The sequence below is a fragment of the Astatotilapia calliptera genome, chromosome 3 (genome assembly GCF_964374335.1).
Source record: "Astatotilapia calliptera chromosome 3, fAstCal68.1, whole genome shotgun sequence".
NCBI classification, from domain to species: Eukaryota; Metazoa; Chordata; class Actinopteri; order Cichliformes; family Cichlidae; genus Astatotilapia; species Astatotilapia calliptera.
Window position 1 is genome coordinate 82,299,724 of NC_137424.1, and position 23,982 is coordinate 82,323,705.

The window sequence follows — 23,982 nt, forward strand, 5'->3', positions numbered from 1 at the left end:
ATGTGTATATATAGTATTCTGCTCACATTCTGTAACTTCTGTCGGTGCTGTGCTATTTGGAAACCGAATTTTACAGTTAATAGGATTGATACAGTTCTATCTTATCTTATCTTATCTTACTCATCGGAGTTTGAGTATTTTTACTTTTATTTTGTGTTTTGTAACATGTATCCTGCCATGTCTAAAACTCATGATCAACCGCATAACCGTTTCCACTGTAGCTGCATACATAGCCGTGTCAAATGATGAGGATGATGACCCCAACCTGTTGCCATGTGAAGACTTTGTTTGATTAATGATGATGTGACAGAAAATGTACAACAAGATGTTACATACTGATTTCTCATTTAAAGTTTTTACTGACAACAGGAGGGAATGTCAATAGAAAGTTGTATTTCTTTAGTCAGTATAAGCTTTTAATGATATAAGTTTACTTGTGATAGAATGCTGCATGATGATCATTTCCTAGCTTAGAACTGATTGTACTTTTCATTGTTTTGGACTGATTGTTCTTTATAAAACGTGTTCTGATATTTGTATCTGAATCTTCCCACAGCGATAGTAAGAAGTCAAACAAGCAGTTCTGACCTCGCACACACACACACACACACACACGCACACACACACACACACACACACACACAATCACATACGCACATGCTCACGTCACTGAACAAATGTATTCATTTTTCTTGTGTATAAAAAAAGGCAAGTGCAAGAGCAGAGCGCGCACTTTCACAGGGCCCCCACTCTGATGTGAGTGCTCTGTGAAATGCCCTTGCAAGTTAAAACTGCAGTATCTGTGTGTTTCTCCTCTTAGACTCTTAGCTGAAGAAGTGTCTTTAGCAGACGGCAGACCTCATCCGACTCCGCCGTGAGAATGAGCACCTGTTCACGGGTGCAAAACACTCAGCCGCAGTGGGTTGGAGGTACAGCAACAGTATGAGATTTACAAGTATTGAGGCACAAGAGACAGTAAACTGTCTGCCCTGTGGTCCCAAGCCAGTACATCCTGCTGTGGATGCCATAAATGGAATGACCTGACATACATGTGCTCTCATATTTCGTCGGTCAGAGAAATCGTGGAGAAGATGGACCTGGTGGGGAAAATCTCCCCTGTGCAGGCCAAACGCAAATGGGAGAACCTGAAGAGGAAATACAAAGTATGTACAGTGGTAGTGACAGATGTAACTCCACACAGAACACTGAAAAGTCACCTATGTAAACCTGCACTGTTGCTGTTGTTGCCAACTGCCACCTGTGATGTATCCTCCCCTCAGGAGTGCAAGTATCCAGCGACGGGCGAGGGTGCAAGTGGGAAGCCCAACGCCAAATGGAGGAACGGAGAGCCAAGAGGATGGACAGCCTGATAGGTGTCCTCGAAAAGCTAGTGGAGCAGAAAAAGGACTGAGTCGTGTCCACAGACAGCCACTGTACATAGTTGAACTTTATTTATGCTGGCACCCCAACCTTTGTTTTGTACAAACATGATTATTTCAGTGATCAGATTTCCGTAAATACAACTCAATGTACATAGTTGCACTTTATTTATGTTGTTGTTCCAACCTTTGTTCTGCACAAACAAGATGATTTCAGTTATGTAAATAAAGACAGTGGGAACATCCCAACTGTGAGTGCATGTCTGTCACAAACTACATAACACAATTTCGGGGGGCCTGACCTATTGCACGTGCCACATTGTGAAAATAAAAACAGTGCAACGTATAACACAACATGATTGTGGGAAATGCACTGCCCACTGTGGTCCAGGATAAACCTGAGTGTCCCAGCATGCACATACATCATCAACCAGGCCTGACATTTGCCTGAGCAGGGAGTCTTGGGCACTGCTGCTTGGTCCACTGGACCAGGACCACAGAGATGAGGGAGGTGCCACAGGTAAGACCCCCGGTTCATAGCCAGGTACTGAGTGGAGCATCCCACATAGGCGTCCCCAGATGTTGCTCAGGCATGCTCATTCCCACTGTCCACCGCAACATCCTCCACTTGGGTCTGTAGGGCTGGTGAAACCGACAGCTGCCATGTCACTAGATGGTAATCATGGCGGTGGGAAAACGACATGGTAACAACAAGCATGTTAAGACAGATCTGTCACGTGAAATCCCAGCACTGTGCAGATGCACCACTAAGGGATACTTGCCTGCTGACAATAATCGTGGTCCGGGGGTACCTCCTCCAGGGCAGACACCTCAGCAGATAGCTGGTCCCGCCAGTGTGCACCACTGACTGCCTCCACACCAGTCTCCCCCTCATCTTGGGCATCATCCTCGGGCTCCTCATCTGGGGCCACAATGTCACCAGCACCAATGCAGACGTTGTGCAGGACAGCACATGCTGTTATGACCTGCGACAGATGTTTAATCTTGTAAGTACAGTGTACATGCCAGAGTATACACTACAGTTGCCATTATGATTGGACATACAACAATGATGCTCGTATTAGCGTGACATACATGTGGCACGAAGGTGTGGTGCACCTCCAGCGCTTGCAGGAAGATGACACGGAACCTCGTCTTCATCATTCCACAGGCACGCTCTATGACAGAGCATCCCCTGGAGTGATGTGCGTTAAAGCGCTGGGCTCCCACACCGTGGACTGGCCTCTTTTAGGGGGTGATGAGGGGGAGTGGGTGTTGGAGACATGGGTACCCTCCATCTGCAAGGATAAAATGCCCTGGGGGAGGGTAATGGGCCTGTCGGTACAGTGGGCTGTGGCGAAGGACCCTGGAGTCATGCATTGACCCCGGCCAACCCACATGTGTATCGACAAAGCGGCCCTGATGGTCACATACTGCCTGCAGGATTATGGACGGGAACAACTTCCTGTCCCTGTAGCACAGACCATCAGGGAGGCTGGGGGGCTTGATGCAGACATGGCAGCAGTCAATTGCACCAGCAGCCTTCACAAAGGCCCTGTGGCCTGCCAGCTGTGCAAACCCATTTGACATGGCATCTAGGTCTTCTGGGGTCCATGGGAGGTAGATGACCTGGTGGCACGTGGCCACCACCACCTCTGTGACCCTGTGCACGATTCGGTGGACAGTGGAACGGGGTATTGCAAACACCCTGGACACGACCCTGTAGGCTGCTCCACTCGCCAGCCAGAAGAGGAACACAAGGGCCTCGATCGGGGCACCGTACCCCTGTCTCCGTTCGTGGTTCAGTAGATTCAGCAGCATTGTCACGGATTCCCTGCTGAGGCAGAAATCAGGCCTGGTGTCCTCATTATTGAAGAATCTGTCCAGGACTGGGAAACTCAGGTTAATCCTGCAGTACAGGGGTCTGGTCTGGTGAAAGTAAATACAGGACATGACAGACATTCTTTTATTCTTATTCTTATAGTTATTATTCTGATTGTTGCTGTTCTTATGGACACTGTGCTTGTGGTGACCCAACTACCAACCTCTGTATATTTTATCTACTTTATTTTATTGTTTACCCTATCTGATACGCGCACACACACACACACACGTAGAAAAACATATGTAGTATACACATCCAGTAATGCATACACTCTTATATTGTAGATATATTTATTACTCTCAGATTTAGCCATTCTTATATTTTGCTTGTTTTATGTTATTGTATTTTTGCACACCTCTGTTGCTTGTGAAGCTCGCACACAAGAATTTCACTCGCATGTACTGTACCAGTGTACCTGCACATGTGTGCTGGCTGCGGGTGCACACACTCTTATTTGGGACTCACATCTACAGTGGCATATATCAGGGTTACGCTAGGACACAGGTACACACGTCATATATCTCAGGGGGTAGGAATTTTGCCATGTATTTATCACTGTACCTGCACGTGGGTGTCCCGTAGTCGCAGCAGGATCATTCGTCTGTGACGGGTGGGCTGTTGGGGCTCTTCCATTAGCAGGGAAATTACACACGCAAGGACGTGGTCTGTGTCCATGTTGCCGATCGGGAGGGGTGGTACGGGCAGGCACAGCTGGTGACGCGGATTTAAAGGTAAACCGTCTCATTTCATGGGCCTCTCACCTCCGCACTTCCCGTACTTATAGTACTCACCGTCCGTAGTACGCGTAGTGTGCGTACTTCAAGCGTGCAGACCCTGAATTGGGACACAGCCAGTATACACAAATCACAGGGGTTGTATACAAGGCGAGCTGGAACAAACCATTTTGGAAGGGGGGTTATCTGTACTTTTGTTATTAAAATGTTACGTCTCAGTTAAGTACTGTATGGTTTTTATATTTTTAGTAGTGTGTCACACAAACAGCAAATATTGTCAAAAAAGTAAGAAATCTTTGGGGGTGCTTTGATTCATTTGGGCTAAAATTGCACCTGAACACTGAAATAAACCAAACATTAACATTTCAAAGTTATCTAAGAAACTTGTATATCATGTTTAACCTGAGTAGCTAAAGACTGCGGGGGGTTGAAAACGATGTGACGGGAGTCCGTTGTTCTCGCCGACTCTATTGATCCTCGACCTCCTGGTCTGCTATGGAGCTGTTGGGTAACAGACATTTCTGAAAAAATCGGAGCACATTTGGAAATACATGATATCTTGGTAAATCAAGCAGATATTTGAAGCTTACACAGCTACAGTTATTGAAAATAACTTAAAGGTTTATTTTGTGACCTAGAAAGAGTAAGATTTAAAAGTTTTTAGCCGTGCTCCTCCGCCGCTGCCGTGTTTGGGTTTTGGATGAAATGCATTCTGGGATATTGAGCTGCACAAAGTCCACACAAATCCCTGGCTGGGTCCCAATCCAGTGACCGCACGCTTCGTAGTACCTGCACTACGCATACTACGAAGTACAAGAAGTGAGGAAGTGCGTGGCTTGTGAAATTGGACGGTCTGGCCTTTGTCGCGCTGCTCAGGTTGCCTACCAACCATGATTCTAACAGCGAGAAACGTTTCATAAAGCATTGTTTGACAGAAATAAAGGAGAAAAATGTTTTTTGTTTGTTCATTTTCTTTATGACATCACTTTGATTAGTTGAGTATCTGAGGCTGAGACCACAGGACAGTAAAACATGATTGTTGGGCTTCATTTCTGTGCTGAACAGTCATTTAAGATTAGCTAGTAAATAACAATTAGCTGATGTTGTTCATGAGACTAAAGTGATCTCACTGTGGTAATGTAAATATAATATGGCCAATATTACATTTATTGTCAAATTATGATGATACATTACAGCAGTGAGCTTGAACTCTGTATCAAAGATTCAAGTTGCATTTATTTATATTTCCTATCACCTTAGATCTTCACTCAAAGACAAGTATCTGTGACAGTGTGTATATATAGATGTATTACATATAAGAGACAAATATTGTTCGTTTAATACATTGGCATTATTACATTTGGCTCAATGCTTACATATATGTGTAAAAAGAAAATGTACGAGTTGTGATAACTGTGTCTGATAGAATGAAGAGTAGACTGATATATGAAATATTCCTTTATTGTGTGAGAAAATCAGACCATGTCATAACTGCTGTAAGTCACACAGAATAGACATCAGAGCCTTAAACAGGCTGACGTCTGCTAAATGGGTCAAACTGGGCAGAAAGTCTACAAACACATAACATCCTTGTAGAATATGATGTAACACTATAGATCAACTTAGCTCAGAATATATAAAGCATATAAACAGTTACAGCAATATGATGCAACACACACAGCAGCTACTGATCCAAAATACTCAAAGCTTCATAGAACTGAAACCAACATTTATTTTTAGCTCCATCCTGCTGCTGATACAGACTTTAGGTTTCTGAACATTAAACTTGTTGCTGCCTTTCATAGTGTGTAACTTGAAGGCCCTGAGTACTTTCTCCCACACTGAAAACACTGGAATGATAAAATTATTTGAACATTACCTAATAAGACTGATTCAGCACAGACAGTTCTGTTAAACTTTCCTAGCAGTCCTTCACAAACAGGGAACAGTCTGTCTATTCTCTCCATCTGTCAGCTGCTGCTGGCTCTTCCTCCTCCTCTTCCTCACACACTGCTGAGTTTGTCCTGGTGGATCATCAGGGGTGCAAAGCCTCACAGATGATGTGCAGCAGTGGGTCCCTCAGTCTGTCCTCACTCTGGACACTTGCAGTCGTCACACATGGAAATCAAATGTGTGATAAGCTGCAGGATTCAAACACAAGTGTAACTTATAAACACACGTTCATACTTTTATTCCACAATCAGAGAGAAAGAAACAGAGAGAGAGTGCAGGACAGACAGACAGGTGACAGTCTCAGGTGTACACACTGCTACACAACAGCACCAGAGAAGCAGGATTTAGTGTTTGTGTTATTACGAGTGTAAACAAGAAGAGTTCCAGATGGTGCAGTGGACACATGTGTGACTGCTGTGATTAAAGCATCTTTCTTTCAGCTTAACGAGTGAACCGTCAGCTCGTTCAAACACACGTTAAAGTGAAAGAAAGGGTGCTAGAGCCAGAGTAGGGGAGAGGCGAGCTGAAACAAACCAGCTCGCAAATATTGTCAAAAAATAAGGAATCTTTGGGGGTGCTTTGATTCATTTTCTGCACTTGGATCCATCTGTGAAAGGTCCAAATGTAGGCTCTTCTAACACAGGCAGCCATGTTGAGGCAGCCATGTTGAGTTTATATTACAGCAGTAGTATTTTATCTTTTGAAGATAATCATAAAGTAGAATTTATGGTACAGTAGACAACAGCAGGTGGTTTGAGCCTTTCTGATGCAGCAGAAAACAGGATTTTGAGGAAGATGTCCATGTTAATAGATTAGAAAGAATTGTACTTTAGCTTTATAAAAGGAAGCTAGACCTCCAAATACAATTTAATTTGCAAATTTGGCAAGCGCAGGAGACACGACAAGGAGGAGATTTGTCAATCAGGCTGCAGAATGCAATGCGCATTGTTGACAGTTGTACTGTGCAATAAAAAAATCAGTGAAAAAGCGAGGAGGTGAAACTCGAGCGGTAGTCATGTCTATCGCGTTCACTGTGAACACACCGTTAGAGTCTTGGTCACCTCCAGCCTTCCAATTTCCTCACGGCAGTATACCACCAGTCTTATAGTTATTAACACCCTCAAAATGTGGGCTCAATTTCTAAATAACTTTGGGTTCAAAAATCGTCTCCATTTGAGCCCTATTCATAATAATCACCTTTTCCCTCCCACCAGATTAGACTCTGAATTTGCTCTTTGGCAGAGACAAGGCATCCATAATTTTTCTGACATGTATATAAACGGTGTCTTGGGATGTTTTCAGGATTTGTCACAAAAATCTGACCTCCCTCGGTCCAGTCTATTTAGATACTTTCAAAGATAAGAGCGGACTGGGAGAATGAGCTAGAGGTGGACTTAGAGGAGGAAACCTGGGAGAGCGCTCTTTTAACAGCACGTAGGTTGCCAGGAGAGATACCGCTAGATTTCATAAATTGTCGAGGCTTACAGGTAGAGCTAGACCATGGAGCTTGGAGGGGAGAGGTGCCCGTGAAGGGGATCCTAGGGAGGGAGGCAGTCAGGCAGAAGGAGGCAGAAGGCACTGGCTTCCACGCCGAACGCTGGTCACACTGCACTGTAAAATTTAATATTGTGTTTAACCCTTTAAGACCTACCATAGAACCAAGTCCGCCAGAGCTTATATTATATTTTTACATGCTGTGGAGCCATTTTTGGGAGCATTTCAAGTTGCTATACATCAATACAACCATTATAGCCCAGATTTTAATAATATGTATTCATTAAGTGCATAGTAATTACATAAATTGCAAAAAAGGTCAATTACCTACAAAAAAATTGAAAATCGTTTTTGCTTTTTTAACATATATTTGTAGTTAGAGAAATTTAAGAGGCTTATCCCTCAAAACTGTAAATACAAAAAAGTTGCACAAAATAGTTTCCCACCACAGGAAATTTATTTTGAGTGTCTTCATAGTTTTATTTTTGAAATACACCAATTTTTATACACTGCAGGAAAAACAAAAATAAATATTATACTGCAAATTTGCAAAAAAGCAGCATATGCATCAAAATAAACTATTTCCAGCAGTGCAATATGAGTCCTAAGCATCCCAGAAACGACACAGAAAGTCATAAAGTCAAAGATAACTTTTAAAAAGACCAGTATATGCACTGAGGCCCTGATCATAAAAAAGACTACATTTCCGCGAAAATGACGTCACTTCCGGTTTCGGGCAGGTAATGGCGGAAATGCAAAAGTTCGCGCTGACGTCTATTCCAACATAGGAAGTGTTATGAACAGCTGATTGGATCGGCAAAGCGTGTTTCTGGAATATTATGTTTTTGTTCCTGCAAGCGCTTTTTATGCAGTTTTTGCAAAGCTTTATGTGGAAGGAAACCGTGACCTAGGACGAGCTGATGGCATCAGATGTAAGTACAACTCCTCCGGTTTCATATGCAAAAAAAATTATTGCGCTAGCTTACGTGGTTGCAGTGCTACCTGGATTTAAAAATAGTTACGCAAAACAGAGCGTGCCCGCTCCGATCGGCTGTAAAGGGTTAATTAAAAATATTAAATAGGCTGAACTCAATTTTTATCAATTTGTTATTAGAACTCAATTTAAATAAGTTACCAGTACTTTTTATGCAAAAAAAACGCTGATAAACTCAATTTATTTGAGTTGTCTTAACTTAGAAAAACTAAGTAAGCTGGAAGTTTTGCTTCTCAGTGCAGAAGGATGAAAGATGTGTTTTGAAAATGCCCCGTCACTACCGTCCTCCTCCCTCTCGGATCAGTCCGCATGTTCACGGTGCCAGCATTTGTTATGGAATATGTTGAGCAAACCTGGAGAACCATCAGCTCAAGAGATTGTTGTCATTGCTGTGGATCTTTACCTGATACACTGACTTGGTGAGTAAATGTTTACTCTGTACTGTCTCACTAGCTTAGCTTAGCTTGTAGCCGACTCGTTAGCACCATGGCTACTTCACCTGTCCCTCCTGCACTTTCTTGCTCATTGTGTCAGATGTTTAGTTACTCCTCGGCCTCCTTTAGCAGTAATGATATCTGTAACAAATGTAGCATATTTGCAGCTCTGGAGACCAGGATTACTGAATTGGAGACTCGGCTTCGCACCCTTCATTCACCAGTAGCTAGCCAGGCCCCTGTAGCTGGTGCAGCCGAAGATAGCGTAGGCCCCGCTAGCTGTTCCCCGGCAGACCCCAAGCAGCTGGGGAAAGAGGGCGGCTGGGTGACGGTGAGGAGGAAGCATAGTCCTAAACAGAAGCCCCAGGTACACCACCAACCCGTTCATGCGTCTAATCGTTTTTCCCCACTCGGCGACACACCCGCCGGGGGTCAAACTCTGGTAATTGGTGATTCTGTTCTCAGACATGTGAAGCTAGAGACACCGGCAACCATAGTCAATTGTCTTCCAGGGGCCAGAGCAGGCGACATTGAAGGAAATTTAAAACTGCTGGCTAAGGGTAAACGTAAATTCAGTAAAATCATAATTCACGTCGGCAGTAATGACACCCGGTTACGCCAATCGGAGGTCACTAAAATCAATATTGAATCGGTGTGCAACTTTGCCAAAACAATGTGGGACTCTGTAGTTTTCTCTGGTCCCCTCCCCAATCAGACCAGGAGTGACATGTTTAGCCGCATGTTCTCCTTAAATTGCTGGCTGTCTGAGTGGTGTCCCAGAAACGATGTGGGCTTCATAGATAATTGGCAAACCTTCTGGAGGAAACCTGGTCTTGTTAGGAGAGACGGCATCAATCCCACTTTGGATGGAGCAGCTCTCATTTCTAGAAACATGGACAAATTTATTAAACCCCCCAAAATATGACTATCCAGAGTTGGGACCAGGAAGCAGAGTTGCAGTCTTACACGCCTCTCTGCAGCTTCTCTCCTCCTGCTACCCCCCCAAAAACCCATCTCCATAGAGACTGTGTCAGCTTCCAAAAAGACAAAAAACAAACTAAAAACCAGCAACAAACAACTTAAACAGAAACAATCACAAAGAAAGAACAATACAGTATCCACCTCTGAACCAAAGAGTAAAACAGTGAAATGTGGATTAAATATTAGGTCTCTCTCCTCCAAGTCTCTGTTAGTACATGACTTAATAATTGATCAACAAATCGATTTACTCTGCCTTACAGAAACCTGGTTGCAGCAGGATGATTATGTTAGTTTAAATGAATCAACACCCCTGAGTCATTCTAACAACCAGAAACCTCGAAGCACAGGCCGAGGGGGAGGTGTGGCAGCAATTTTTCACACCAGCCTATTAATTAATGAAAGACCCAGACAGACTTTTAATTCATTTGAAAGCCTGATGCTTAACATTGTCCACCCCAGCTGTGAAACTCAGAAACCAGTCTTACTTGTTATCATCTATCGTCCACCTGGGCCTTACACAGAGTTTCTGTCTGATTTCTCAGACTTTATATCTAATTTAGTTCTGAGCTCAGATAAAATAATTATTGTGGGTGGTTTTAACATCCATGTAGATGCTAAAAATGACAGCCTCAACATGGCAGTTAAATGGTAAATGGCCTGTATTTATATAGCGCTTTACTAGTCCTTAAGGACCCCAAAGCGCTTTACATATCCAGTCATCCACCCATTCACACACACATTCATACACTGGTGATGGCAGCTACATTGTAGCCACAGCCACCCTGGGGCGCACTGACAGAGGCGAGGCTGCTGGACACTGGCGCCACCGGGCCCTCTGACCACCACCAGTAGGCAACGGGTGAAGTGTCTTGCCCAAGGACACAACGACCGAGACTGTCCAAGCTGGGGCTCGAACCGGCAACGTTCCGATTACAAGGCGAACGCCCAACTCTTGAGCCACATTTAATCTGTTATTAGACTCAATTGGTTTCTCTCAAACTGTATAAGAACCCACCCACCACTTTAATCACACTCTAGATCTTGTTTTAACATATGGCATAGAAACTGAACATTTAACAGTGTTTCCTGAAAACCCTCTCCTGTCTGATCATTTCCTGATAACATTTACATTTACAATAATTGATTACACATTTCTATTACATTTCTAGTGCGCATGCGCCAACCAGCGTGCAGCCTGTTACAGTCGCTCCTGCTTTTCTCTTAGTTTAGCTCTTTTTTCTTACGTATTCTTTTTTTTTTCTGACTTGTATTTTCCTCCGTTTTCTATCTCTTACTCAATCATGTGGATTGAGAGAGTTTTTGTTCTTCTGGTGGCCGTGGAACTGTTACTTTTATCAAGGAACGGGACCGCGGCACATCTCCTACACGCACGGACTGTTTACTCCAGAGATCAGCTGATCGCCCTGATGCCGGCCGGCTCGCTGGCCAGGCCCGCAGAAGTACCAGCTGAAATTTGGAGGAAAACACATCGGGGATGCAGAGGTCAAGGACAGAAGAGAAGAAAGAAGGAGACGGTGAGACAGCGGAGGCTCGAAGCGAGGAGGAGGTTTAAACCGTGTCTGCCGTCTATCGTGATGGGTAATGTGCGATCGTTGGCAATTAAAATCGACGAGCTCTCAGCACTGGTACGGAGTCAGAGGGAATACCGAGAGTGTAGCCTGATGTGTTTCACCGAATCATGGCTGCACCAGGACATTCCCGATGAGAATGCTTCCGTGGAAGGCTTCCACACTGTTCGGGCGGACAGGGACAGCATCGCTAGCGGTAAGCGGAAAGGAGGTGGGCTTGCTGTTCTAGTTAACAACCGGTGGTGTAACCCTGCCAACATAACAATCAAAGAAAGGATTTGTTGCCCGGACACTGAACTGTGTGCTGTTGGACTCAGGCCGTATTATTTACCCAGGGAATTCTCTCACGTCATCTTGGTGGCTGTTTATGTACCCCCCTCTGCTAACCCCACAGCTGCATGTGACACTATCCACTCTGCCATAGCTTGGCTACAGACTCAGCACCCGAGTGCCTTTATTGTGATCTCGGGTGACTTCAACCATGTATCACTGGACAATACACTACCAACATTCAAACAATATGTGGACTGTCCCACCAGGGGAGAGAAAATTTTAGACCTACTGTATGCTAACGTCAAGGATGCATACAGCTCCTCCTCCCTCCCCCCACTTGGTAGGTCAGATCATAACCTGATTCACCTCACCCCCCGCTATGTGCCAATTGTGAGGAGGGAACCTGTGACCACCAGGACTGTCAGGAGGTGGTCAGAGGAGGCCTTAGCAGAACTACAGGGCTGTTTTGAGGTGACCGACTGGGAAACACTCTGTGAGCCTCACGCCGAGGACATCAATGGGCTTACTGAGTGTATCACAGACTACATAACTTTCTGCACCGACTCCATTGTTCCAGCTCAGACTGTTCATTGTTACCCAAATAACAAGCCGTGGGTGACTAAGGACATCAAAGCCCTCCTCAACAACAAGAAGAGGGCTTTCAGAGGGGGCAACAAAGAGGAGGTGAGGAAGATCCAGGTGTTACTAAAGGACAAGATCAGAGAGGCTAAGGACAATTACAGGAGGAAGCTGGAGTGGAAACTCCAGCAGAACAGCATGAGAGAGGTGTGGAGGGCCATGAAGACCATCACTGGATTCAGGCCAACCAACAGCAGGGGAGCTGAGGGAGGTGAGAATAGAGCCGACGAGTTGAATCTGTTTTTCAATAGATTCGACACCACAGTGTCTGCTCCCACCCCCACAACCTCACCTGTAGTCAGCCTGGAATCCAGAGCCACACCACTGTGCCAGCCTCTCTCTTCACATGTTGCCTCCTGTGAGATTCCTGACACCCCTCCCCCACCCATCACCTTCACTCAATACCAGGTTGAGATGCAAATGAGGAGACTTCACTCAGGCAAGTCTGCTGGACCAGACGGAGTGAGTCCCCTTGTCCTCAAGACCTGTGCCCCCCAGCTGTGTGGAGTCTTTCATAAACTGTTTATGCTGAGTCTGAGTCTGCAGAGGGTCCTGGTGATGTGGAAGACATCATGCCTCCTCCCTGTACCAAAGACGCCACGTCCCAGTGGCCCCCAGGATTACAGGCCCGTGGCACTGACCTCCCACATTATGAAGACCCTGGAAAGGCTCATCCTGGACCAGCTGCGACCCATAGTAAGACCACATCTCCCTCCAAGACATCTACAGGAAGCGCTGCCTGAGGAAAGCGGGGAGGATCATCAAGGACTCCAGTCACCCCAGCCATAAACTGTTCAGACTGCTTCCATCAGGAAGGAGGTTCTGCAGCATCCGGTCCCGTACCAGCAGACTGAGAGACAGCTTCTTCCATCAGGCCATCAGACTGCTGAACACGTCATAGACACCTCAGCTTCACTACTGGAACTTCAACATTATGCACTACACACTGTACAGTAATGCCACTGTTTTGCACATGTCTCAACTCTGTATAATTTTATATTTTATTTTATTATTTTTTACTATTTAATTTGTAAAAATGTGTATATACACACACACACACACACACACACACACACACACACACACGTAGGAAAACATTTAGTATACACATCCAGAAATGCATACACTATTATATATTGTACATATATTTATTAGTTTCAGATGTAGCCATTCTTGTATTTTGCTCGTTTGTGTTGTTGTGTTTTGCACATCTCTGTTGCTTGTGGGGCTCGCACACAAGAATTTCACTCGCATGTGCTGTGCCAGTGTGCCTGCACATGTGATGTGACAATAAAAGTGATTTGATTTGATTTGATTTGACATCTGGATCCCCTTCAGTTCGCTTATCAGCCTCGTCTCGGAACAGAGGACGCCATCATCTACCTGCTCAATCGTGTCTACACCCATCTGGACCAGCCGGCGAGCACTGTGAGGGTCATGTTTTTTGACTTTTCCAGTGCTTTCAACACCATCAGGCCGACCCTCCTGGGTGATAAGTTAGCAGCGATGCAGGTGGATGCTTCTCTGGTGTCCTGGATTGTTGATTACCTGACAGGAAGACCACAATATGTACGTCTCCCACAGTGTGTGTCTGACAAGGTGATCAGCAACACAGGGGCACCACAGGGGACTGTCCTCTCCCCCTTCCTCTTCACCCTCTACACCACAGACTTCAGCCACTGCACAGAGACCTGCCATCTTCAGAAGTTTTCTGATGACTCTGCAGTGGTTGGATGCATCAGCAGGGATGATGAGACAGAGTACCAGGCTGTGGTCGACTCCTTTGTCACGTGGTGTGAGCAGAATCATCTGCAGCTCAACGTGGCAAAGACCAAGGAACTGATCGTGGACTTCAGGAAGACCAGGAAACACTTGACCCCTGTTTCAATCCAGGGGGTCAGTGTTGACATTGTGGAGGACTATAAATACCTTGGAGTTCACATTGACAATAAACTGGACTGGGCTAAAAACACCACAGCACTTTACAGGAAGGGCCAGAGTCGTCTCTGTTTTCTGAGGCGACTGAGGTCCTTCAACATCTGCCAGAAAATGCTGAGGATTTTCTATGAGTCTGTTGTGGCCAGTGCGATCCTCTATGCTGTTGCATGCTGGGGGAGCAGGCTGAGGGTCGCAGATGCCAACAGACCGTAAGGCCAGCAATGTTGTGGGGATGGAGCTGCACACCCTCAAGGTGGTGTCGGAGAGGCGGATGCTGTCCAAGATAAAGACAATGTTGGATAACACCTCCCACCCACTCCATGACATGCTGGTCAGTCACAGGAGCACGTTCAGTGAGAGACTGAGATTACCGAAAAGCACCACTGAACGACACAGGAAATCATTCCTGCCTGTGGCTCCCTGTACAACGCATCCACTTAACACACTGTTTGCTGCTACAGCTACACATGTTTCTTTTCCAACTATTTATTTATGAGTGACTTATGTATGTATGTATGTATATATATATATATGTATATATTGTACTATTCTTAGTTAGTGTATTGTCTGTCTTGTCTTAATGTTGGTTTAAAATGGAGCACTGTAACAAAAATAATTTCCCCCAGGGATCAATAAAGTATTCTGATTCTGATTCTGATACACAGCAGTGAAGAGTAGACTTTATCAAAGTAGATGTCTTTCTGAAAGTGCTGTAACTAAGTTTAAGAATATAATCCACCCACTGTTATCATCTGCAATGCCCTGTACCAACACAGAGCAGAGTAGCTATCTGAACGCTACCCCAACAGAGGTCGATTATCTTGTTAATAATTTCACCTCCTCACTACGTACGACTCTGGATACTGTAGCTCCTGTGAAAACTAAGGTCTCTAATCAGAAGTACCTGACTCCGTGGTATAATTCTGAAACACGTACCCTAAAGCAGATGACTCGTAATCTGGAGAGGAAATGGCGTGTCACAAATCTAGAGGATCATCATTTAGCCTGGAGAAATAGTTTGCTGCTTTATAAGAAAGCCCTCCGCAAAGCCAGAACATCTTACTATTCATCACTGATTGAAGAAAATAAGAACAACCCCAGGTTTCTCTTCAGCTCTGTAGCCAGGCTGACAAAAAGTCAGAGCTCTGTTGAGCCAACCATCCCTTTAACGTTAACTAGTAATGACTTCATGAACTTCTTCACAAATAAAATTTTTATCATTAGAGGAAAAATTACCAGTAATCATCCCACAGATGTAATATTATCTACAGCTACTCTTAGTACCATTGATGTTAAGTTAGACTCTTTTTCTCCAATTGATCTTTCTGAGTTAACTTCAATAATTACTTCCTCCAAACCATCAACGTGTCTTTTAGACCACATTCCTACAAAACTGCTCAAAGAAGTCCTGCCATTAATTAATTCTTCGATCTTAAATATGATCAACCTATCTCTAATAATCGGCTATGTACCACAGGCCTTCAAGCTGGCTGTAGTTAAACCTTTACTCAAAAAGCATCTCTAGACCCAGCAGTCTTAGCTAATTATAGGCCAATCTCCAACCTTCCTTTCATATCAAACATCCTTGAAAGAGTAGTTGTCAAACAGCTAACAGATCATCTGCAGAGGAATGGTTTATTTGAAGAGTTTCAGTCAGGTTTCAGAGTTCATCACAGCACAGAAACAGCTTTAGTGAAGGTTACAAATGATCTTCTTATGGCCTCTGACAGTGGACTCATCTCTGTGCTTGTCCTGCTAGACCTCAGTGCAGCGTTCGATACTGTCGACCATAATATCCTATTAGAGCGATTAGAACATGCTGTAGGTATTACAGGTACTGCGCTGCAGTGGTTTGTATCATATCTATCTAATAGACTCCAGTTTGTGCATGTAAATGGAGAGTCCTCTTCACACACTGAGGTTAATTATGGAGTTCCACAGGGTTCAGTGCTAGGACCAATTCTGTTTACATTATACATGCTTCCCTTAGGCAGTATCATTAGAAGACATAGCATACATTTTCACTGCTATGCAGATGACACCCAGCTCTATCTGTCCATGAAGCCAGATAACACACACCAATTAGTTAAACTGCAGGAATGTCTTAAAGACATAAAGACCTGGATGGCCGCTAACTTTCTGCTTCTTAATTCAGATCAAACTGAGGTTATTGTACTCGGCCCTGAAAATCTTAGAAATATGGTATCTAACCAGATTCTTACCCTGGATGGCATTACCTTGTCCTCCAGTAACGCTGTGAGGAACCTTGGAGTCATTTTTGACCAGGACATGTCCTTCAACGCACATATTAAACAAATATGTAAGACTGCTTTCTTCCATTTGCGCAACATCTCTAAAATTAGAAATATCCTGTCTCAGAGTGACGCTGAAAAACTAGTTCATGCATTTATTACTTCCAGGCTGGACGACTGTAATTCATTATTATCAGGAAGTCCAAAAAACTCGCTGAAAAGCCTTCAGCTAATCCAAAATGCTGCAGCAAGAGTCCTGACAGGGACTAGAAAGAGAGAGCAGATTTCTCCTGTTTTGGCTTCCTGTTAAATCCAGGATTCAAAATCCTGCTCCTCACATACAAGGTCTTAAATAATCAGGCCCCATCTTATCTTAATGACCTTGTAGTACCATATCACCCTATTAGAGCGCTTCGCTCTCGCTCTGCAGGCCTACTTGTTGTTCCTAGAGTATTTAAAAGTAGAATGGGAGGCAGAGCCTTCAGTTTTCAGGCCCCTCTTCTGTGGAACCAGCTTCCAGTTTGGATTCAGGAGACAGACACTATCTCTACTTTTAAGATTAGGCTTCAAACTTTCCTTTTTGCTAAAGCATATAGTTAGGGCTGGACCAGGTGACCCTGAATCCTCCCTATAATTGTTAAAAGGCCGAAAACCTCTCTTGAGGTCAATTACTGATGTGTCCTGAAATCTGTATGTAAAACGCAGTGTAAATAACAGGTAATAAGCTGGCTCGTGCTGCTGTCTCAGAGTCCACTGGGGGTGGTGGAGTCAGCCATAACCTTTACTAACATTTTCTTAGGATTCAATGACGAAACATGAGTTTCGGTCAGTTTCCCTAACCACTCTGCTTTTTCACTGCCTAATCCTAACCAAAGACTCTTTCCAGTCATCTTGCCTGGCTGTGCGGAACTCTTTCATGGATGGACACAGTATGCCCCTGGACCCGCCCCAAGTGAGATCCCAGCGAGGTGGAGCACAATATCCATAGAGGCTGGGGTCTATCACACCAAGTAAGGCCCCAAGTGAAGGCTGTGTAAAGATGCACCAGCACATAACAGCAGGGTGTAAGATGCTAGCAGGCAGGGCATACATGGAACGCCATAACCAAGTGGCCGGGGTAGTGTACAGAAACATCTGTGCTGAATACGGCCTTGAAGTCCCGAGGTCAAAATGGGAGATGCCCCCAAGGGTGGTGGAGAATGACCGAGCTAAGATCCTGTGGGACTTCCAGATACAGACGGACAAAATGGTGGTGGCTAACCAACCGGACATAGTGGTGGTAGACAAACAGAAGAAGACAGCCGTAGTGATCGATGTAGCGGTTCCGAATGACAGCAATATCAGGAAGAAGGAACACGAGAAGCTGGAGAAATACCAAGGGCTCAGAGAAGAGCTCGAGAGGATGTGGAGGGTGAAGGTAACGGTGGTCCCCGTGGTAATCGGAGCACTAGGTGCGGTGACTCCCAAGCTAGGCGAGTGGCTCCAGCAGATCCCGGGAATAACATCAGAGATCTCTGTCCAGAAGAGCGCAGTCCTGGGAACAGCTAAGATACTGCGCAGGACCCTCAAGCTCCCAGGCCTCTGGTAGAGGACCCGAGCTTGAAGGATAAACCGCCCGCAGGGGCGTGCTGGGTGTTTTTTTTTTTTTATATATATATGTTTGCAGATATAATAAAAACTCACATACGTTGGAGTGAAGTAAGAATCTTTTTTGTAACCTGTGACAACAAACACAACAACACAAATCTGAAAGAGAAGAACTGTGTGAGAAAATGATTAAATACTGTATATGTGACAGAGAGACACAGAGACATCATGTTAACATGTAAAAACATTTAATGTTGTTCATACAGCACCAACATCACAACATCATAGCGTCAGGGTGATTATATGGATATATATGATACTGATGGAGGCGGCTATCAATCAGAGGGACTGACAGGAAGTGTGGGTGTGGTCGCAGTGCCTCCGTCATGGGACCTTCCTGCTCTGATTGGAGCGCTGAGGTCAGAGCGGGTGTTTTATGATGTTCGTCTGATGCTTCCTGACAGTCAGCAGCTTTGAACTTTGAACCACATGAAACGTTTTGACCCCACATGTGACACAGAGTCAGGAAACTCTGTGGAGATTGTTACCTCTAAACAGTTTCGCCCGGTTCGTAGATTCCTCAGGCCTCCAGAAAGAACACCGGGGACTCAGTAGTCAAATCACAACACTTTTATTAATCCACACTTATTGATTACACCTATTGATTACACCTTCTAGAAGGGAGATGTACAGGACCCTTGAACTCCTCTGCAGATCTCAACTCCTTTGTCTGTTACATGCAGTTTTGTATCAGTGACCCCCCTTCTAAACCCTCTACAAGGTGCCATAAAACTAAGTGCTATGTTTACATACTTTCACTTGAGTGTGTGCATGTGAATGCCTACATGTGCACGTTCCTGCGTGTCTATGTGTATGTGTGACTGCACGTGAATGAGTGTGCATAACAGTTAAAGCACTGTGGGTGTAGGTGACTCCCTAGAGGTCAAAAAAACCCATCTCCCTTCCAGACCACAGTTATCCAGGTCAAATGTTGAGACCCCCACCCAAACATTCTCTGGGGAATTTCCACTCAGCATTAACTCCTCTCTGTTTTACTTTCGCAGCTCAACTGGGGAGGGTCTCCTATACTCTACTCCTCAGTTCATGACACAATCAGGCCTTTATTACATTGAGGGCAGTGTCAGTGTCTCTACAATAATTCTACATTCTATGTTAACACATTTCTCAACTTTAAATCAGCTAAACATTTCTTCAAGTCCCCCTTTTTATCTGCCCTAAGGCAGATAAAACTAAATTAAATCCCTCACCATAATGTTTTCATACTGTGACTCCCCATTTCTCAAAAGTGGCATCATGGTTCGGCCTTTGTATCAGATTCTCCCATAGCACGATTGATGAGTCTCACAAGCAAAGCTCTGATACAAGGCACACAAAAACCCCCACATGTCACTACTACTGCAATAAAAACAGACAAAGAAACCATAATTGACATAATGAAACCTTTCCATTGCCCAAAGACAGAGGTCATCCATGCTTCCAATGGGTTATCCACAATAATAATACAAACCAGCACGTGCCCACAGGCCTATTTCGGTGCCAGTGTCTCTTGATACCTTTCCTCTGGCCAGGTACGTCACAGTGCACCAATCGGCGTTAATCTCCCCGGCCTCATGCTCATGTCTGTCAGGGAAAGACGCAGTAAAGTTAAAACACGTGTAGTTGGCTTTTCTTGGTGTGAAAGGACCAAGTACAGTGTCATTACCTATTGGTGGAAACAAACTAGCTAAAGTAGTGCAATTACCTTCAGAAACCGCTTCTCTCGTGAGTCTGAGCATGCACTCAAATCCCCACTGGTCTTCAGGATATAGGGGAGCTGGTTGAAAAGATGTGGGCGGGCAGCTGCGCATGCCACACAATCTGAAACATTTTGTTCTCTAGCATTTTGGATGAGCCAGTCTAGCCACAGATTGCTGTCCCGATAGCCAGTGGCCATTGAAATGAGCTGTTTAAGTTTGAGTCTTGTATAATCTACTTCAAGTATTTGTGGGCCCGATTCAGAAAGTGACAATGGTGGGGGAGGTGTATTTCAGCCACATCAGGTGCAGAATCTTTAAAATTAATTTTAACCAAACCGTATGGATCCTTCCCTGAGACATCTGCTCCTATAAATAAATAAATACACCACAGATCGGGCAGGCCACACAGTGTCATACCAGCGAGTCAGTGAGAGAGTCAACGGGTTCTGCCCAGTTGAGAAGTCCCGCTGAAACCCAAGCTTCTGCCACGTGGTGTCCTTGTAGGGGCGCCACGTGCCAGAATACTCCACTATGGTAGACCAGTAATCACACGGGCCCTTCCAATAAGTGTGATAGGGGTAGCCAAGCTTCTGATTATTACACTCTATATCTACCATTGGATTGTAACCTACCCAAACATCATATACCCGCCATGAACTATTTAAGCCTTTACATTTAATGACAGCACAAAGATCGAATGTATACGAAGTAGTGGACCCTTTAACGTAGTCCAGCTCTATACCGCCATAGTAATCCAAACACTCATCAGATTTACCTGTTTTGCTGCGTTTGGTTCACTCCACCGTGGCCTGTGAAGGGGGTATCCCCGGAGTGGACTCAGATCTGTCTCTGGGCAATTCACTTTCAAGAAAAATCACAGTTACAATTATGACAGTTATCACTCCTAACACTACCATTGCTCTCCAATTTCCCCATAACCCCATTTTGGTTGTTTCTCTCATCCCTTTTCTGTCCAATGTAATTTCACTTTTTTTTTTTTTTTTGTTTTGTTGTTGTTGTTGTTGTTTTGAAAAACCTTTATCTTCTGAGTCGGGTGATTCTCTGTTGCTCTTCTTTCTTCAACTTCCGGGGTAGACTAACCTTCAGTCGTTGCATGGATCAGGGATTTATTCTGTCTTTGGGCTGGGATCCATGTGGGGGGTCTCAGTCGAGTTCCCCCTCTTTTCCTTTGCAGAGAGCCTTTCCGACCTCTTAGGCTCTTCCGCTACAGCACACTGGCTCCAGTGGTACCAGGTTTCGCCTTTCCCTTTCAGTCGGACTGGGTGTGAGGTCCTGGTCTCCACCTCGAATGGACCTGTCCACCTGGGCTCATTCCACCTTCGTTTGTAGACCTTCAGCCACACCCACTTTGCCTCTGGCACCGTCTGCTCCTGTCCTTGGCCTGCAGTCACCTGTGATGTAAAACTTAAGACAAGAGCTTTAAGTGTTTTAAATTGCTTTAAATGTTCAAATGTTCAATGCATCAACCCAATCCATTTTAAACTGTGCACAGATCTTAGCCAATTTATTTTTTAAATTTTGATTCATTCGCTCAACCTGGTCTTCCATCTGACCCCCTCCAAATGTTGCTTACCTTTATGGCTCCTCTCTCCTTCCAGAGTGACTTTTCTTCTGGAGAGGCCTTCTCTTGTTCTTTTATGATCTCTTCGCGTTCCAGCCCTGGATTTTCTTCCCAATCCATTCCCACACTTACCATTTGTCTGATCCCCGTGTAGCCAACCACCTTTTTGGCTGCTTAATCCGCTGCTCGATTACCTCGAGCAACCCAAGTGGCCGAATCATCGTGCCCCTTGCACTTTATGATTGCTACCTCCAGGGGTCCTTCCAGGGCTTCTTCCAGGGCCTTCATCTCCTTCTCATGTTTGATTGGTTGTTGATTGGTAGTGAGGAATCCAGCTCTCTTCCACTGACTCAGCTCCACATGTGCAGCTCCAAAGGCATAGGCTGAATCAGTGTAAATGTTTATCTTTTTTCCTTGAGCATATTTCAGAGCTTCAATCAGTGCAACCACCTCTGCTCTCTGCGCTGACTGCTGCCCTTCCAACTTTGCTGCTTTGATCACCTCCAGCTGCTCCCCTCTCTTACTTACAACTGCATAGCCTGCCTTGAGCCTCTCCTTCTCATCCCTAAAGCAGCAGCCATCTGTGAAGAGATCCTCTGCTCCTTCCATGGCTTCCGCTTTGAGATCTGGTCTTGTTTTCTCTTCTCTTCTCTTTTTTTTTTTTTTTTTTTTTTGTCCCATTTGGATCTATAGCCATCAGAATTGTTGTATTAAGGCCAAGAAAGATGCCAAGCGGATTTATTTTACCAAGTGGATCATCATGGCCTTGCCATATTGGTCCATTTGATTGACCTTTATTATAATTATGAATTTATTTTATTTTCAGTTGCTACAAACGGGACAGACATGACTGTGGGATAGGACAGGGAGAGAGAATGAAAGAAAGAGAGGGAGAGAAAGAAAACCAAAGGGGAGAAGAGACGGTGAGAAGGGGGGGAAGAAAGAAAAGAAAAAAAAAACACCTGGGTCACCTGTATGGAGAAAAAAAAACAGAAGAGAAAGCAAACAACAAAGAGCAAGATAATAAGAAAAAAAAGCACCATCACAATAAACTAGCTAGCAGTAGATATTAATAGTTACTAAATAATAAACGATATTGTGCAGCACGCAAGATAGACAGCGCACAGTGTGCTTTGAGGCAGCAGCCAAGAAAGCTGTAGTCCGCGTCTGTTGGGCAGCTTAGATAATGTCACTTCAGAAAAGAATATAGCCCATATGGTTTTCACTGCCCTATGCATAGCCAAGAAAACTGTCCTCATGAACTGGAAAAATAAAAACAATCTTAATTCTAACCAATATAGAAATTATCTATTAGATTACATTAGTCTTGATACAGCCTCTGCCACCACATCAGATCAATTGCTCTGGGCTCCTTTGATCAGCTCCATCACCTAGTGGGGGTGGGGGGTCATAGTTTGGTCCCGCCTTCAATGTTGTGATTGGTGTGGGGGTAGGGACAGGCTTAGGGCGTCGGGGGGTTCTGCTAGACCTCAGTGCAGTTCTGTTTACATTATACATGCTTCCCTTAGGCAGCATCATTAGAAGACATAGCTCCAGCTTCCAGTTTGGATTCAGGAGACAGACACTATCTCTACTTTCAAGATTAGGCTTCAAACTTTCCTTTTTGCTAAAGCATATAGTTAGGGCTGGATCGACTCTGTGCAGATGGATAGGTCTGTGATGCTTCAATGTTCACATATTTGAACTTGATAGATAAATTAAATGGATTAAACACTCTTACTGGCAGAGGGCCCTCAGCAGTAAAGGCCCTCCATCAGGACCTGGGTGGTGTCAGACCACAGGTCCAGTTCTTTGTTTTTCAGTGTAAATGTTTAACTGCTGAGATGTTTTCCTGGATTTCAGTTTAAAAACAGTTTAAATGAGGTGACAGCTGCAGGTTGTTTTTATCGCTTCCTTTCAGTTTAAGACACAGTATCTTGTTCCTGTTTTTCTCTTTGGTCACGGAGTTGAAGAGATAAAAATGTGCAAACAATGAATTTATTCACAGTAAAGAAAAGCAGAAGTCCTGTGAAGGACAGTTTGACACCTCAGCTGTGAGTGAGCTGTTTTCACATTAAAAACAGAAGTGATGATAAGATCAGCTCTGTGTCTGTGAGGACTCGTCTTTCTTGGAGGTGTGATGTTTGTCTTTATTCTGTTTGTTCCTGTTTCCATTACAGCTTATTGATGCACACACTTTAAGGTCCACCGTAGGTCCACACGTCCACCCTAGCCTGGATAGATTTGAAAACCGCGTTTTTGCCTAAAAGTGCTCCGCGACTACACTAATGTTTTCAATCATTTCCAAACAGTTGTTCATGCACGCCGACGGAAAATGCTACGTTCCTCTATTGCGCATGCGTGACACGTAAGACAATTCGACCTTTCGTAATTTATGTCTGCTGTTTATTTACTTTCCGGCTCTTTGAAATGCCAGAAAAGCACCGAGTTTTTCAAATGCACTGACATTGAGGTGGAGTTGTTGCTGCGAGTAACACAAGCGAGTGAGAG